General features: G+C 43.1%; 1 protein-coding gene and 1 non-coding gene across 2 annotated transcripts in view; one reads left to right on the top strand and one right to left on the bottom strand.

Moving 5' to 3' along the window:
• Window positions 1-7,279: 7,279 nt before the first annotated feature.
• Trnas-cga (transfer RNA serine (anticodon CGA)) lies at window positions 7,280-7,354 on the bottom strand. The gene has a single exon. It is a non-coding gene; the product is annotated as a tRNA-Ser (tRNA).
• A 932-nt stretch (window positions 7,355-8,286) lies between these two features.
• LOC126471629 (elongation of very long chain fatty acids protein AAEL008004-like) overlaps window positions 8,287-16,216 on the top strand; it is a 147,154-nt gene continuing 139,224 nt past the window's right edge. The window contains exon 1 of the mRNA XM_050099865.1: window positions 8,287-8,463. The gene's annotated coding sequence lies outside the window, so the exon portion shown is untranslated. The remainder of the gene's footprint in view (window positions 8,464-16,216) is intronic.

Here is a 16,216-nt window from a genome sequence, read left to right as displayed (position 1 = left end):
TCGAGCGAGCCGTTGTATATGTATTGAGCTATTGCATCGGTATACTCTGAAAGGAACCTAACTGGTACACTGTCTGGACGGGAAGAGTTGCTTTTACTAAGAGATTTAAGTTGCTTCACTACTCCGAGGATACCTACTTCTAAGTTACTCATGTAGGCAGCTGGTCTCGATTCGACTTCCCTCCGGAAGTCAAGGAAAACGGTACCAACCTGGGAGCCGTTGCTTACAGCTCTCTGGATTTTGTAGATGGACAGTGTGAGGCAAGTTCCGCAAGGTCTCTGTTTGCGGAATCCAGGTTGATTCCTAAGGAAAAGGCTTACGGTTTTCAAAAAGTTCATAATATTTGACCGTGAAACGTGTTCCATAAACCGACTGTAGCGATATAGTCACATAGGTTTTTGCATCTACCCGAAGATCTTTCTTGAAATCAGTATTGCTGTTTTCGAACTTGACTCAGTTTCGGGGAACGTATTTCAGCATTTAGCTGATCTATCCGACATATTCCGTTTCGGTGCCAGTATGGTCATTGACGATTTTGATCCGTTTCGTGGCTTTACTCACGATAAAAGCTTCCAATGAATTTTAGTCAGTTCGATTAGCAAAAACTGACTGTCGTATCAATGAACTCTTATAGGATTGCTCTGCTTGGCTCATTTTGATTTTGTTTAACTTTCTCTGGGTAAACAGGATTTGAATTCACATACCTTTGGCGACAAGCACATTCTTTTCCAAGCAACTTTCTTAAAGGGCTGAAACCCCTCGGCAGGTCTGTTCCATGCCTCACAATCGCTCTCCGAAAGTAAGTCAAAGGTCCCGAGTTCGAGTCTCGGTCCGGCACAAAATTTTAATCTGCCAGGAAGTTTCAAGTAAATCAAATTGTTTAACGCTTCTTAATTTCGTACATTTGCATTCCATGTCCATCCTCCAGAAGTGGATATTTGATGTTGACTGCTCATATAATCTTTTTCAGTTGATCATACTAAGACAAATGTTTTTCTGCCTTTCTGAACATTACCCCATAACACCTGTAGCCACTGACATCATTTCTGCAGTATGGTCAAATATCCCCTCCTCTACATTAAGTCGTTCTATGTTATGGTTTATTAGATACTAGGAGATGTAATACGTCGTCTTCACGTGTTGGTTCCCTAACTATCTGCTCAGAATACATTTCAGAATAAATGTTAAGAACAATTTCACATGAATCTGTGTTACTATCACCAGTTATAACCGATTAACTCTGCCATTCTATAGCTGGCTAACAAAAGTCTCCTTCTATAACAATAGCAAGAGCAGGATATGTGTCAGTGCAATTCTCCATATTTTCTCTAAAGCGTTCTGCCATTGCAGTTCCTGAGGCAAGTGGCCTATGCAAAAAGATGATCACTATGTTCTAGCCAACGCACATGCTCATCTTCATGCAAATTATTTCACATTATTTAACATTTGGAGTCTGTTTCAACTTTACTTGATATTATCGAATTATTTACGGCATTGAAAACACCACTACATTTGAAGACTAGCTTATCATTCAAAAGGGTATTTCAATTTGAATTTGAGATTTTGGTCAAGTGTAGGGACATACAACGCAATAACGAGACCACGATAGCACTGAAAACGAGTTTTGTGAAGAAATTACACTAAGAACGGTTTCTGCAGTATGGTCAAATATCCCCTCCTCTACATTTAGTCGTTAGATCCTCAGGTTTATTAGATACTACGAGATGTAATACGTCGTTTTCACGGGTTGGTTCCCTAACTACAATACTTGCCATTAAACTTGCTACACCAAGAATAAATGCAGATGATAAACGGGTATTCATTGGACAAATATATTATACTAGAACTGACATGTGATTACATTACTACGCAATTTGGGTGCATAGGTCCTGAGATACCAGTACCCAGAACAACCACCTCTGGCCGTAATAACGGCCTTGATACGCCTGGGCATTGAGTCAAACAGAGCTTGGATGGCGTGTACAGGTACAGCTGCCCATGCAGCTTCAACATGATACCACAGTTCATCAAAAATAGCGACTGGTGTATTGTGACGAGCCAGTTGCTCGGCCACCATTGACCATACGTTTCCAATTGGTGAGAGATCTGGAGAATGTGCTGGCCAGGGCAGCAGTCGAACATTTTCTGTATCCAGAAAGGCCAGTACAGGACCTGCAACATGCTGTCGTGTATCATCCTCCTGAAATGTCCTTCGAGGGATCGAATGAAGGGTAGAGCCACGGGTCGTAACACATCTGAAATGTAACGTCCACTGTTCAAAGTGCCGTCAATGCGAACAAGAGGTCTCCGAGACGTGTAACCAATGACACCCCATACAATCACGCCCGGTGATACGCCCGTATGGCGATGACAAATACACGCTTCCAATGTGCGTTCACGGCGATGTCTCCAAACACGGATGCCACCATCGTGAAGCTGTAAACAGAACCTGGATTCATCCGAAAAAATGGCGTTTTGTCCTTCGTGTACCCAGGTTCGTCGTTGAGTACACCACCGCAAGTGCTCCAGTCTGTGATGCAGCGTCATGGGTAACCGCAGCCATGGTCTCCGAACTGATAGTCCATGCTGCTGCAAACGTCGTCGAACTGTTAGTGCAGATGGTAGTTGTCTTGCAGAAGTCCCCATCTGTTGACTCAGGGATCGAAACGTGGCTGCACGATCCGTTACAGCCATGCGGATAAGATGTCTGTCATCTCGACTGTTGTGATACGAGGCCGTTGGGATCCAGCACAGCGTTCCGTATTACCCTCCTGAACCCACAGATTCCATATTCTGCTAACAGTCATTGGATCTCGAGAAACGCGAGCAGCAATGTCGCGATACAATAAACAGCAATCGCGATAGGTTACAATCCGACGTTTATCAAAGTCGGAAACGTGATGGTACCCATTTCTCCTCCTTACACGAGGCATCACAACAACGTTTCCCCAGGTAACGCCGGTCAACTGCTGTTTGTGTATGAGAAATCGATTGCAAACTTTTCTCATATCAGCACGTTGTAGGTGTCACCACCGGCGCCAACCTTGTGTGAATGGTCTGAAAAGCTAATCATTTGTATATCACAGCATCTTCTTCCTGTCGGTTAAATTTCGCGTCTGTAGCACGTCATCTTCGTGCAATTTTAATTACCAGTAGTGTATCTGCTAAGAATAATGAATAATAATAATTTCAAACGTGATCCTCCAAAAGTACCGTTGCTGATATTTCTCCGTTTATGGTAGATAATTCAGCGTTGACCCCAAGGAGGGGTTCCTTTAACCATATTTCGAAAAAATAAAAAGTGATACAATAATCATCTCCTTGCGATAGTGGAGATCAAGATTTCTGCATTCATGATCGTTGCAGAATCGTCTGTGTCTTTGGTTTAGGCCTTCCACTTGGTTCCAAACCAGAAGGCAGCGATCGGTTCTGGTTATGGTGCTGCAGGTAGTGAGGTTGCTTCCAATCCACGTGAACGAGTCTGGCAGACTTCACCATTTCAGCCAGCCGTCTACAGGAACCCAGGCAGCAGGCGTCTATCGTGCAGACGTCAACAACGATCTGCAGTCTGCTGCACACACTGCGTTCAATAGCGTCTTCTGCATCATGGACTAGACCTCCCGGCAAACATATCGGATGCATCCTGTTCTGCAGTCTCGACCTACCTGTTGTTTTGCTGAGAGGAAACGTTGGAGTTCCCAATGAGCGGCATGGCCAGCCTCAGTGCTAGGTACTGCTTGGTAGGAAAATAGATCGCTGGCCCAACAGATATGACATTGCGTGGTGTATCAGATGTGCCATCAACATTGGCCAGCACCACATACCCTTTGCTATGGTGTAAGGGGACAACGATGCGGCGTGTACCTTCATACGCCTATCGCCACTACGCAAACTCACTTCTGCCCGCCCCTTACTTTCGATTTTCTTCTTGAGTATACACAACGACCAGAGTCCTTTTTCATTCCATTCTACTCACGACTATATCACGAGGGTGGTTTAATAAGTTCGGTAAATTTCCACTAAAGAATGAAACGTTTTTGTTACACATTCGTTTGGTAAACTTCATTATTTGAAGGATCCTATTAAGAAGTTCAACAATGTATAGTCACAGTAATTGTTGACAGCCGTCTAAATTGGTCAGTGTGACGACTGCGACTGAAAATGGAAAAAAACGGGTTTCATGCTATTATAAAAAATTTTCACCCACAAATCAAAAAGCCGGCCGGAGTGGCCGTGCGGTTCTGGGCGCTACAGTCCGGAGCCACGTGACCGCTACGGTCGCAGGTTCGAATCCTGCTTCGGGCATGGATGTGTGTGATGTCCTTAGGTTAGTTAGGTTTAAGTAGTTCTAAGTTCTAGGGGACTTATGACCTCAGCAGTTGAGTCCCATAGTGCTCAGAGCCATTTTGAACCACAAATGAAAACAGAATCGTAAGAAGTTCACGTGGAACCCGCACCATCAGTGAAGACCTTTGCTTTTGAATTAATGAATTTAAACGTGGTCGGACAAGCATCAAAGGCGAAGCGCGCTCCGTCCGTCCAGTTGAGCTCACCATAAAGGAAACCGTTGACAACATCCATGATACGGCAATGCCAGACCACCAAAAAGATTCGTGAAATTGCTGGGACTGTAGGTATCTCAAGTAAGCGAGTGCATAATATTCTGCAAGTAGAATTGGCTACAAAGAAGCTGCGTGCGAGGTGGGCGCTGCCATGGCTCACAGTCGACGAAAAGCGCATCCGGCACAACATTTCAACACAATGTCTGGCAATGTTCAGTCACAATTCGCAAGACTTCTTGCGCCAATTTGTGACTGTTGATGAAACCTGGATCCATCATTAGACACCAGAGTCAAAACGGCAGTCAAAACAATGGACAAAGGCTGGCGAAAGTACACCGAAAATGGTAAAGACCGTTTCGTCCAGCTGGTAAGGCGATGCCTGCTGTCTTTTTTTTTTTTTTTTTTCTTTGCACGGAATACTCGTTACAGATTATTTAGGGAGAGACAGAATCATAGCTCGACCCTATTACGCTTCAACTTTGGATCGATTGAAACTCCCGTTGCCTGAAAAAGGACCAATCTTGGCACACGTAAAAGTGCTCTTTTACGAGGATAATGCAACATCCCACACATCAGCGATAACAATCGCGAAAATGCATGAACTGGGTTTTTAATTGGCTCCTCATCCACCCTATTCACTAGCGCTGGCCTGTAGAGACTTCTTCCTGTTCCCTAACTTGTATCTTTGGTTTACTAGGAAGAAATTTACATCAAATGACAAAGTGATTGTTGCAGTCAACGAATATTTTGCAGAGTTTGACTGAACCTATTTCTCCGATGTGATGAAACAGCTCGTGTAAGTGTATATCCCTCAAATAAGTAGAAAGAGTTTTTACGAAACAACATTTTTTTTTTGTCAGACTTACCAAAGCACCCTCGTATATCATCAACAAATGTGCTAAGCAAAGTTGCTGAAGACTAAACGTGAAACAATTATCAGACCGCAAAAACATCGTAAATCTACACACTAAAATTGCGATATACACAAAACAGTAACAACAAAATAAAAAAAATTCACAAATTTCGCATACATAGAAAAAGAAATCCACTACATCTACATACATACTCCGCAATCCACCATACGGTGCGTGGCGGAGGGTACCTCGTACCACAACTAGCATCTTCTCTCCCTATTCCACTCCCAAACAGAACGAGGGAAAAATGACTGCCTATATGCCTCTGTACGAGCCCTAATCTCTCTTATCTTATCTTTGTGGTCTTTCCGCGAAATGTAAGTTGGCGGCAGTAAAATTGTACTGCAGTCAGCCTCAAATGCTGGTTCTCTAAATTTCCACAGTAGCGATTCACGAAAAGAACGCCTCCTTTCCTCTAGAGACTCCCACCCGAGTTCCTGAAACATATCCGAACACTCGCGTGATAATCAAACCGACCAGTAACAAATCTAGCGACCCACCTCTGAATTGCTTCTATGTCCTCCCTCAATCCGACCTGATAGAGATCCCAAACACTCGAGCAGTACTCGAGAATAGGTCGCACCAGCGTTCTATAAGCGGTCTCCTTTACAGATGAACCACATCTTCCCAAAATTCTACCAATGAACCGAAGAGGACCATCCGCCTTCCCCACAACTGCCATTACATGCTTGTCCCACTTCATATCGCTCTGCAATGTTACGCCCAAATATTTAATCGACGTGACTGTGTCAAGCGCTACACTACTAATGGAATATTCAAACATTAGAGGATTCTTTTTTCTATTCATCTGCATTAATTTACATTTATCTATATTTAGAGTTAGCTGCCATTCTTTACACCAATCACAAATCCTGTCCAAGTCATCTTGTATCCTCCTACAGTCACTCAACGACGACACCTTCCCGTACACCACAGCATCATCAGCAAACAGCCGCACATTGCTATCCACCCTATGCAAAAGATCATTTATGTAGATAGAAAACAACAGCGGACCTACTGTACAGCTACACTATTGATGACAAACAGCTGGAGACAGCGTCTGCCGTAAAATACCTAGGCTAACTATCCAGAGCGACCTTAAGCGAAATGACCATATAAAACAGATAGTGGGAATAGCAGACACCAGACTCAGATTCATAGGAAGAATCTTAAGGAAATGTAACTCATCCACGAAAGAAGTGGCTTATGAGGCGCTTGTGCACCCGAATCTTGAGTATTGTTCATCTAACTGGGATCCCTATCAGGTAGGACTGATAGAGAAGATTCAACGAAGAGTGACGCGTTTCGTCGTAGGATCGTTTAGCTGGCGAGAGAGCGTGTCGGAGATCCTAAACAAACTCCACTGGCAGACGTTACAAGAGAGGCGTTGTGCATCACGGAGAGATTTACTATTGAAATTTCGAGACAGCACTTTTCAGGATGAGTCAGACAACATATAATTCCCCTCTCCCCCCACATACATGTATACATCTCGCGTATTGTCCACGAGAAGAAAATTCGAGAAATTAGAGCCAATACAGAGGCTTACCGACAATCAATCATCCCACTCACTATTCGCGAGTGGAACAGGGTTGGAGGGATCAGATACTGGTACCGAAAGTACCCTCTGCCACACACCATTAGCTGGCTTGCAGAGTATGATGTAGATGTAGATGAATGCGGAGGTTTACTTGCGTCCGCTTAGACGAATGTCGTAGCTATCCTTTTAACATAGTCCTCGGTATCCATTCCCATCCTTACTTGACTCCTCTAATGTTGAAACCTCCTGGCATATTGAAACTGTGTGCCGGACCGAGACTCGAACTCGGGACCTTTGCCTTTCGAGGGCAAGTGCTCTACCAACTGAGCTACCCAACCACGACTCATGCCCCGTCCTCACAGCTTCACTTCTGCCAGTACCTCGTCTCCTACCTTCCAAACTTTACAGAAGCTCTCCTGCGAACCTTGCAGAACTAGCATTCCTGAAAGAAAGGATATTGCGGAGACCTGGCTTAGCCACAGCCTGGGGGATGTTTCCAGAATGAGATTTCCACTCTGCAGCGGAGTGTGCGCTGATATGAAACTTCGAGTCTCGGTCCGGCACACAGTTTCAATCTGCCAGGAAGTTTCATATCAGCGCACACTCCGCTGCAGAGTGGAAATCTCATTCTGGAAACATCCCCCAGGCTGTGGCTAAGCCATGTCTCCGCAATATCCTTTCTTTCAGGAGTGCTAGTTCTGCAAGTTTCGCAGGAGAGCTTCTGTTAAGTTTGGAAGGTAGGAGACGAGGTACTGGCAGAAGTGAAGCTGTGAGGAAGGGGAGTGAGTCGTGATTGGGTAGCTCAGTTGGTAGAGCACTAGCCCGCGAAAGGCAAAGGTCCCGAGTTCGAGTCTCGGTCCGGCACACAGTTTCAATCTGCCAGGAAGTTTCATATCAGCGCGCACTCCTCTGCAGAGTGGTAATCTTATTCTGAATCCTCTAATGTTATCTATTGCGAGATGTCTCTAAAAGAATTAATCATTCAGATTTTGTTAGTCCCGAAGTTCTATCCTTGCTTATAAAACGGGACATACATGGGTAATTACGCAGAGTCCCAATTTTTCGCTTTTCACTAGTCTGAAGCGTGTTGCGACGAAGGGACGCTATGCGAGCAATGTGCGAAGTTCACAGCGGTTCACTAATCCGCTGGAATTGTTTGTGGGAGTGAACGATTGGTAATTGGGACAGCACAATAAGTCTATTGTTTTGGGCTCATTTCCATATGTAAAACTCGGGTCTAGCCTTTCGCCAGTCCCTTTCGGCAGAGCAGTCTGCGCAGTAGTTCACTAAAGACACAGAAATTTCAGCTTGTGTGTTTCGGATGTTGCAATTATAAGATTTGACAGTTGTTTAAATAGTGAGTAAAAGGATTTAGCGCGTGTCTCGAGCTTGGAACGCTATCGTCGTGGATCAGAAATTTTATGGTGAACACGGACTCTTGTAGAAGGTATGCTCCAACATTAAAAGTATTTGAAGCATTTCTTACGTCTCCTAAAGTAATGTCGTTCGTCCAACGATGTAATTCACTATAAATCGTTTGAGTAACTCAAACTGTTTCGAGAAGAATGCAGATCTGAAGGAATAAAGTGTTACTGGCTCCTGATGATTTGCAATATAAAGCAAACAAGAAACGAACGAGAAATAAAAAGCGAAAACGGAATAATGCATTTTCTGCTCCATACTGTGTAACTGTTTCCTGTATTTAATTTTATTGCGAAACATTTAAAAGGATTATAGTAGCTTGTTGACTAGTATAGTAAATACCATATGTCGTAGTCCCATATTCCAAATTTTTTCTTTCATTTACTTTAGTTACTTGAACGTTCCATTGATGATATATGCGAAATGTCACTATTATGCGAAACGAATAAAATATTACGTATACATACACAGTATTATATCATTTCTTTGTAAAGTACAACACAGTGTCTGTGTTGTGCGCGCATTCTGTGTGTATGATTGACAGACTGAAATCATTGATTCAGAGCAACTTACTCGAGAAAGAAAGTTACTATGAAAATTTTCGAAGCTATATTTAAGAACTAGATAAACAAAAAATAAATAAAATAGACTTGATGTTCTTTAAAACTATCATAGGTTTACTACCTTCAGATAAGTTTCATATTTTATCCGTCAGGTAGTTTGGGCTGGCGGAAAAGCTTGCGTGTGGTACATAACAGATGAGTAGCAAATATAAAATGTAATATTTAGGAAAAAATATTTACTCAGATGATTTATGGCAAAAGCTTAATAAATGTTTTGTACGTTACTCGAACTTGTAATTTAAAAATTTTCTTGAATATATCAGATCATATATATTGCTCGAACTGGTATGCCAGTGACAGTCTTTCTCAATGCGTGGCTACTTGTCACTTCTTAGTGTTAACTTCATTTTAGTTATCCCGGACAGCTTGTAGGATACACCATTTCAAAATATGGGATTAACTACAATTAAAAGATAACCAACTAAACAATATCTACATACCAGCATTAACACGTAAAATAAGTAGGAAAATCCGTGTAATTCTAATTTGTTTGCAGACCTTTATTGTTTATTTGGTCTGCTGTGTTGATGTCAGTGTGTTGCATTAATTTAACGTGGGTTTACCCGCAGTGAGATAAGACGTCCCTAGAGGTCGTTCCACGAGGGGATCTATTTGCACAAAGATACGGGATAGAATCATTTGCATTCTTATTAAAAGCATCGTATAGGAACTTGTATGACCTGTCTTAAAGAGATTTGGATACTTAAATTAACGATTCCTCCATACGCGTGTCCCTTTTCTTGTGGAACGTTATGCAACCTATATCCATATATTTTGTTAGTAATTCCTCAGTTTTCGTTTCCATTTATATTGTTGCCCACTTTAACATTGGTTGAAAAACGTCCATGGAACCGTGCTGAGTCTAGACGTTCTTGCTTGGAGCAGTCAATAAAGAAAGAAAGTTAGAATAGGAAGCTCGACAGTAATGGTCAGTTGAAACTAAATTATTTGGCTCTGAGTTGAGCGGCCGACTCCTTGCCTGAGCGCCCACATTACTTAACAGCCATTATAAGGACACCGGCTGCTATATCAAGCAAAGGCGAGACTTCCCTGTTTGTAATAGGATTCGAGCAATGCCTACTGAGCCCCGTGATAAAAGCCGTCATTAGTAACCGCGAATCCTATCAAGCATATCTCTTTCCAGTTATCTCTTTAGCGGAAGATGAAGTAAGGTTGGGTCGACAGCTACATTTTACATGAGAGATTCTCTTGAGACTGATTATCCAAATAAAAGGAAGAGACCGATTGAATTCCGATGTCGGCACACAGTCAACTCCTCTCGAATACCACCAAAGAGTTCGCGCAGATTAAAGCACCCATCAGGCAGGCTGATCGTCATCAACAATGTCACATACCTTCATTTAGTGCAACACTGAGGGGAGTTTTGGGACATTAGTGCGTAGTTTGGTAATTGGAACAGAGCGCGTCTACATCTCTTACAATTACTTACAAACTGGCCATGAAACACTCTTAAATCAATAGAATTCGAACCCGTTCCATTCACATTTGGACACGGAGGCTGATAACATCAGCTGTGTAACCCAGTGAAGTCGCTTTCTGATCCCAGTTGACTATACACATCAATTAACCGTTGTATAAGAAGAACACTAGGGGACTGACACGTGTGTCATTGATTCCAAGGAGGGCTCGGCATTCCCCGTCAGTCCAAAAGGCTTCGAGACATAATAAATAAAAAAACAGAGTAAAGTTAAGGTGGCAGTTGTAATGCTTCAGGCGTTCTACATAGTCTCCCTCACTTTAGTGCAACGCTCAGTACGTTCGCATCAACATGTGAAGCTGTCGTATAAGTCCTTCTTTGGACAGTGTGCTGGATACACCTTGACACGCACTTTACTCTCCTTCAAAACTTTTAATTATTCAGCGATAGCTCTGCATGAGAGATGACAGGTTTTCAAACGACCGCGGATTTTCTCATTGCTTCCGCCAGATAAACTTGAGATGGAGCGCCCTGACCTCTCGTTGTCCTCGTGCGACACCTATCCTCCTTTAAAAGGTTTAAACTCCTCAAATATTCGGGCACAACTAAAACAATTATAACCGTAAGCCTTTATCACCGATTTAACTGTATCCGTAGCCGTTTTACCGAGTAAAGCGTGAAATCGAATCACTGTTCGTTGCTCCTCTGCGATTTGTGGCACAACGATGTTGGCACACTACAGCCGCAAGTTCGCTGCTTAGCGCTGCCGCTCAGAACTGATTGGTCGAATGGACATGGGTTGCTTGCAGTTGTTAATTCAAGCTGCCACCGTAGTCACTACGCTGACGTGGTTTATACGTCAGGAATATCAGTGTCGGAACATTTTGGACAGACCGTATAGACATATCCACTAGAATCGATCTTTCACAGAAGGAAAAACTAATGGTTTGCTACATGAATGAGTGGCTATAGTCACGGGAAGGCTCTGGATGCGATATCAGTCGTGTGTTGAAGCCTATGCGGTGATTTGTCTCTATACAGTAGTGGTAGACTTGTGTTCGTGATGTCCCACATTCGAGACAGTGATGACTGGAAGTGCTGAAGACCACCATCGCTCCGCATGGCTCTGTGGTGGAGACATGAAATCTAGACACTGATGCTCTTAGAAATCCTCGTTCCAGTGTAATCTCCGAAACGCTATGACCCATCTATCTTGCACCGTTTATCATCCCACTTTCAAAGTAGACCGCGCGACGTGTTTAAGGTGTGTTTAAGAGATACTGCTTAGATGTCGTTTCTACTCTCACATCATGAACCGCATTTAGCTGCAACATACTGGCGTCCTTCACGGCACAACTTCAAATGATTCAAATGAGACAACCTTTTTCTACACTTGCGGCACTTTACTTTTTAAGTAATGGTTGCATACACGGTATCATCATAGAGCGCCTCAGATAGCGAAATAATGTCCTACTGTTGGGTACTCTTCTACAGACTCAAATAAGGACATATTTACTTCCGTATCAATAACCTATCATCATTGCGACCCAACCAAAAAAAAGGCCAATAATAGAAAGACGGTGATCCCTTTCATGGTCTACAAATCCAAATCAGCGAACTAAAGAATTGGGAAGACACGGTTAATTTCTTATCGACTCCAAATGCCCACTGTTCAAAGTTTTTGCCTAGCAAGACGCTATAGTCGGGGTACAAATCTATGAAGACTTACTATTTCGAAATGAAGAACACAGTAAAGACATAATGCCGTGGAATGCCGTCGAACTGCATTATCATGATTCATCAGAACGTCGTCTCACACATAACTCGTTACCACTGAGGTTCAAGTGTATTGTTGGAAAATACCTAAACACCTTTTCTGCAGCCCGGATTTTTCGCAATAGTTCTTTCACATTTGTTGACACATGAATGACAAAAAGCATATATAAGTTCTTTTAGTAGCCGCCAGAACTTTCGTAACTTACATATGGGCGCAAGTGCAACTCCGCCTACAGTGACTTCCACCAGAGGAGACATCTTCTCTGTCATAGGAGAAATGTTTTAACAGTTACGTACCCTGTAGCGGAAGAGACTGTAGGCTACGCTATTTACGATCGTTAAACATAATTACATTTAGTATCGGTATACAGGGTGTTAAAAAAGGTACCGTCAAACTTTCAGGAAACATTCCTCACACACAAATAAAGAAAAGATGTTATGTGGACATGTGTCCGGAAACGCTTAATTTCCATGTTAGAGCTCATTTTAGTTTCGTCAGTATGTACTGTACTTCCTCGATTCACCGCCAGTTGGCCCAATTGAAGGAAGGTAATGTTGACTTCGGTGCTTGTGTTGACATGCGACTCATTGCTCTACAGTACTAGCATCAAGCACATCAGTACGTAGCATCAACAGGTTAGTGTTCATCACGAACGTGGTTTTGCAGTCAGTGCAATGTTTACAAATGCGGAGTTGGCAGATGCCCATTTGATGTATGGATTAGCACTGGACAATAGCGGTGGCGCGGTACTTTTGTATCGAGACAGTTTTCCGGAACGAAGGTGTCCCGACTGGAAGACGTTCGAAGCTATTGATCGGCCTCTTAGGGAGCACGGAGCATTCCAGCCTATGACTCGCGGCTGGGGAAGACCTAGAACGACGTGGACACCTGTAATGGACGAGGCAATTCTTCGTGCAGTTGACGATAACCCTAATGTCAGCGTCAGAGAAGTTGCTGCTGTACAAGGTAACGTTGACCATGTCACTGTATGGAGAGTGCTACGGGAGAACCAGTTGTTTCCGTACCATGTACAGGGTGTGCAGGCACTATCAGCAGCTGATTGGCCTCCACGGGTACACTTCTGCGAATGGTTCATCCAACAATGTGTCAATCCTCATTTCAGTGCAAATGTTCTCTTTACGGATGAGGCTTCATTCCAACGTGATCAAATTGTAAATTTTCACAATCAACATGTGTGGGCTTACTAGAATCCGCACGCAATTGTGCAATCACGTCGTCAACACAGATTTTCTGTGAACGTTTGGGTAGGCATTGTTGGTGATGTCTTGATTGGGCCCCATGTTCTTCCACCTACGCTCAATGGAGCACGTTATCATGATTTCATACGGGATACTCTACCTGTGCTGCTAGAACACGTGCCTTTACAAGTACGACACAACATGTGGTTCATGCACGATGGAGCTCCTGCACATTTCAGTCGAAGTGTTCGTACGCTTCTCAACAACAGATTCGGTGAGCGATGGATTGGTAGAGGCGGACCTATTCCATGGCCTCCACGCTCTCCTGACCTCAACCCTCTTGGCTTTCATTTATGGGGGCATTTGAAAGCTCTTGTCTACGCAACCCCGGTACCAAATGTAGAGACTCTTCGTGCTCGTATTGTGGACGGCTGTGATACAATCCGCCATTCTCCAGGGCTGCATCAGCGCATCAGGGATTCCATGCGACGGAGGGTGGATGCATGTATCCTCGCTAACGGAGGACATTTTGAACATTTCCTGTAACAAAGTGTTTGAAGTCACGCTGGTACATTCTGTTGATTCCATGATTAATGTGATTTGAAGAGAAGTAATAAAATGAGCTCTAACATGGAAAGTAAGCGTTTCCGGACACATGTCCACATAACATATTTTCTTTCTTTGCGTGTGAGGAATGTTTCCTGAAAGTTTGGCCGTACCTTTTTGTAACACCCTGTATTATTCAGTAATAGATTCTAGTGACAAGCGTCGGTGGCTCTAGTTTTATATATTATATAGGGTTCAGACTTATTAAATCAACAGAGAATAGTAATGAATATGGTATTGCAAATTAAAAATTTCAGATATCTCTAAAATCGTTCCATATTTGATATCGGTGCCAAGTGATTGCATAACTATTTCTCCTAAGCGTTGTGAAGGGATGGCTTCGAAATGACAGCCGTAAAACGCACATCTCTGTCTCGAGCTACAACAGTACAAAATTGACGGGTCTAACGTTTTTTTTTTTTTTCAATTGTTGCTGTTCAACCTTAGCCGACATACAGCAGATGCGCTAGTTTAGGTAGAATAAAATGAGTGAAAGAATATGCAGTACTAGGAGGGTGATCATGGGACTTCTGTGGAAAACTTACACAAAGCCTAATGATCACTGTTCCTCAGTCTAATGAAAATTTAAGAAAGTAATTATAATTTTATATTAGGTGACATAAGTAACTTGAATTTTCTACAAGCTGGCATTTCTTACCAATATTATGTCCTTTATCTGTTTGGCACTAAACCCACTGTGATCCGTGGAGTGGCCGCTCATTTTGAAGTGTATTGTCACGGACTGTGTGGCCACTCCCGCCGGAGGTTTGAGTCCTCCCTCGGGCATATTTATAGCCTTATTAAATATACTGTCAGTTGTTTCAGGTCTTAGTTTCAAATGAGAAAGTGTTTAACGTTCCGTCCTGTCATCAATTGCGTGGCTCAATCTCGTATTGCGGAGGGATGGGAAAGACATCGGCCGTGTCATTTCAAAAGAACCATCCCAGTATTCCAATTGAGTGATTCAGGGACATCACAGAAACCCTAAATCTGGATGGGTGGACGGGGTTTGAACTGTCGCCTTATCAAATACGAGCCCAGTGCCTTACAGATTGTGGTTGGAGGTTGAAACGTGATGAAACGCACATTTCCGAAAATGAGCAGACCGATCGTACATTTTGATCTCCACACACTGTCGACCCTCGTAATACTCTCTTTGATAAATGGGAAACCTACGTTTGGCACCTATACCACATGAATTCTTTCTACATCTGTATCTGTAACTAGAACCGTCACTGATGACTACGAGAGAAGTAAACCATGGAGAAGTGTAAGTGATACATCACACTGATAAACATTGAGCACCAGCCGACGTCGTGTTTTGATCCATGAAAGTTTTATGCATTGAAGACTCAAAGTGTATCACGGTATGCTGCAACGAGAGGCATTCATAGAATATCTTGTGACCTAAATATGCTTGAATGCTCATGAAGAAACTTTCAGATTGAAGAATGAAACTGTGAACATGGTTCACATGGAGAGGTTTGTCCATTTACAAGGCAGTATCAGGGCATAGAGTCGTAAGGCTATCCTTATTGTTTATTAATTTAATTTAACTTATACACTGGGAAATCACGCAAGATCATTTAAGCAAGGCAGAAACAATATTTTAAAAAACTGGCGTAAACGGTCAGTTAAAAACAAATTGACATAAATCATAAGTGTCACAAATAAACAACCAAATTTTTCATGTACTGTGTTACATCTTTGGTCACATTGACGAAGTTGGATCGCTCTCCTGACTAAGACCATAAAGGATTTCTTTCTTACACTTCATTTAATTTCTATAGTCCTCCAAGGTCACACAAAAACAACAATCAACCGCATAAGTACTCATCTCATTAAGCCCGCCCGGCTAGCGGCGCGGTCTAACTCGCTGCTTCCCGAGCAGGAAGGCGTGCCGGTCCCCGGTACGAATCCTCCCGGCGGATTAGTGTCGAGGTCCGGTGTGCCGGCCAGCCTGTGGATGGTTTTTAAGACGGTTTTCCATCTACCTCGCCGAATGCGGGCTGGTTCCCCTTATTCCTCCTCAGTTACACTATGTCGGCGATTGCTGCGCGAACACTGTCTCCACATGCGCGTACACCATAATTACTCTACCACGCAAAAAAGTGAGAACCTACCCCAATATTTCA

Source organism: Schistocerca serialis, chromosome 3 (assembly GCF_023864345.2).
Source record: "Schistocerca serialis cubense isolate TAMUIC-IGC-003099 chromosome 3, iqSchSeri2.2, whole genome shotgun sequence".
In the NCBI taxonomy this organism is placed as follows: domain Eukaryota; kingdom Metazoa; phylum Arthropoda; class Insecta; order Orthoptera; family Acrididae; genus Schistocerca; species Schistocerca serialis.
Note: the sequence above shows the minus strand (reverse complement) of the source record. Positions and strands in the feature narration are given on the sequence as shown.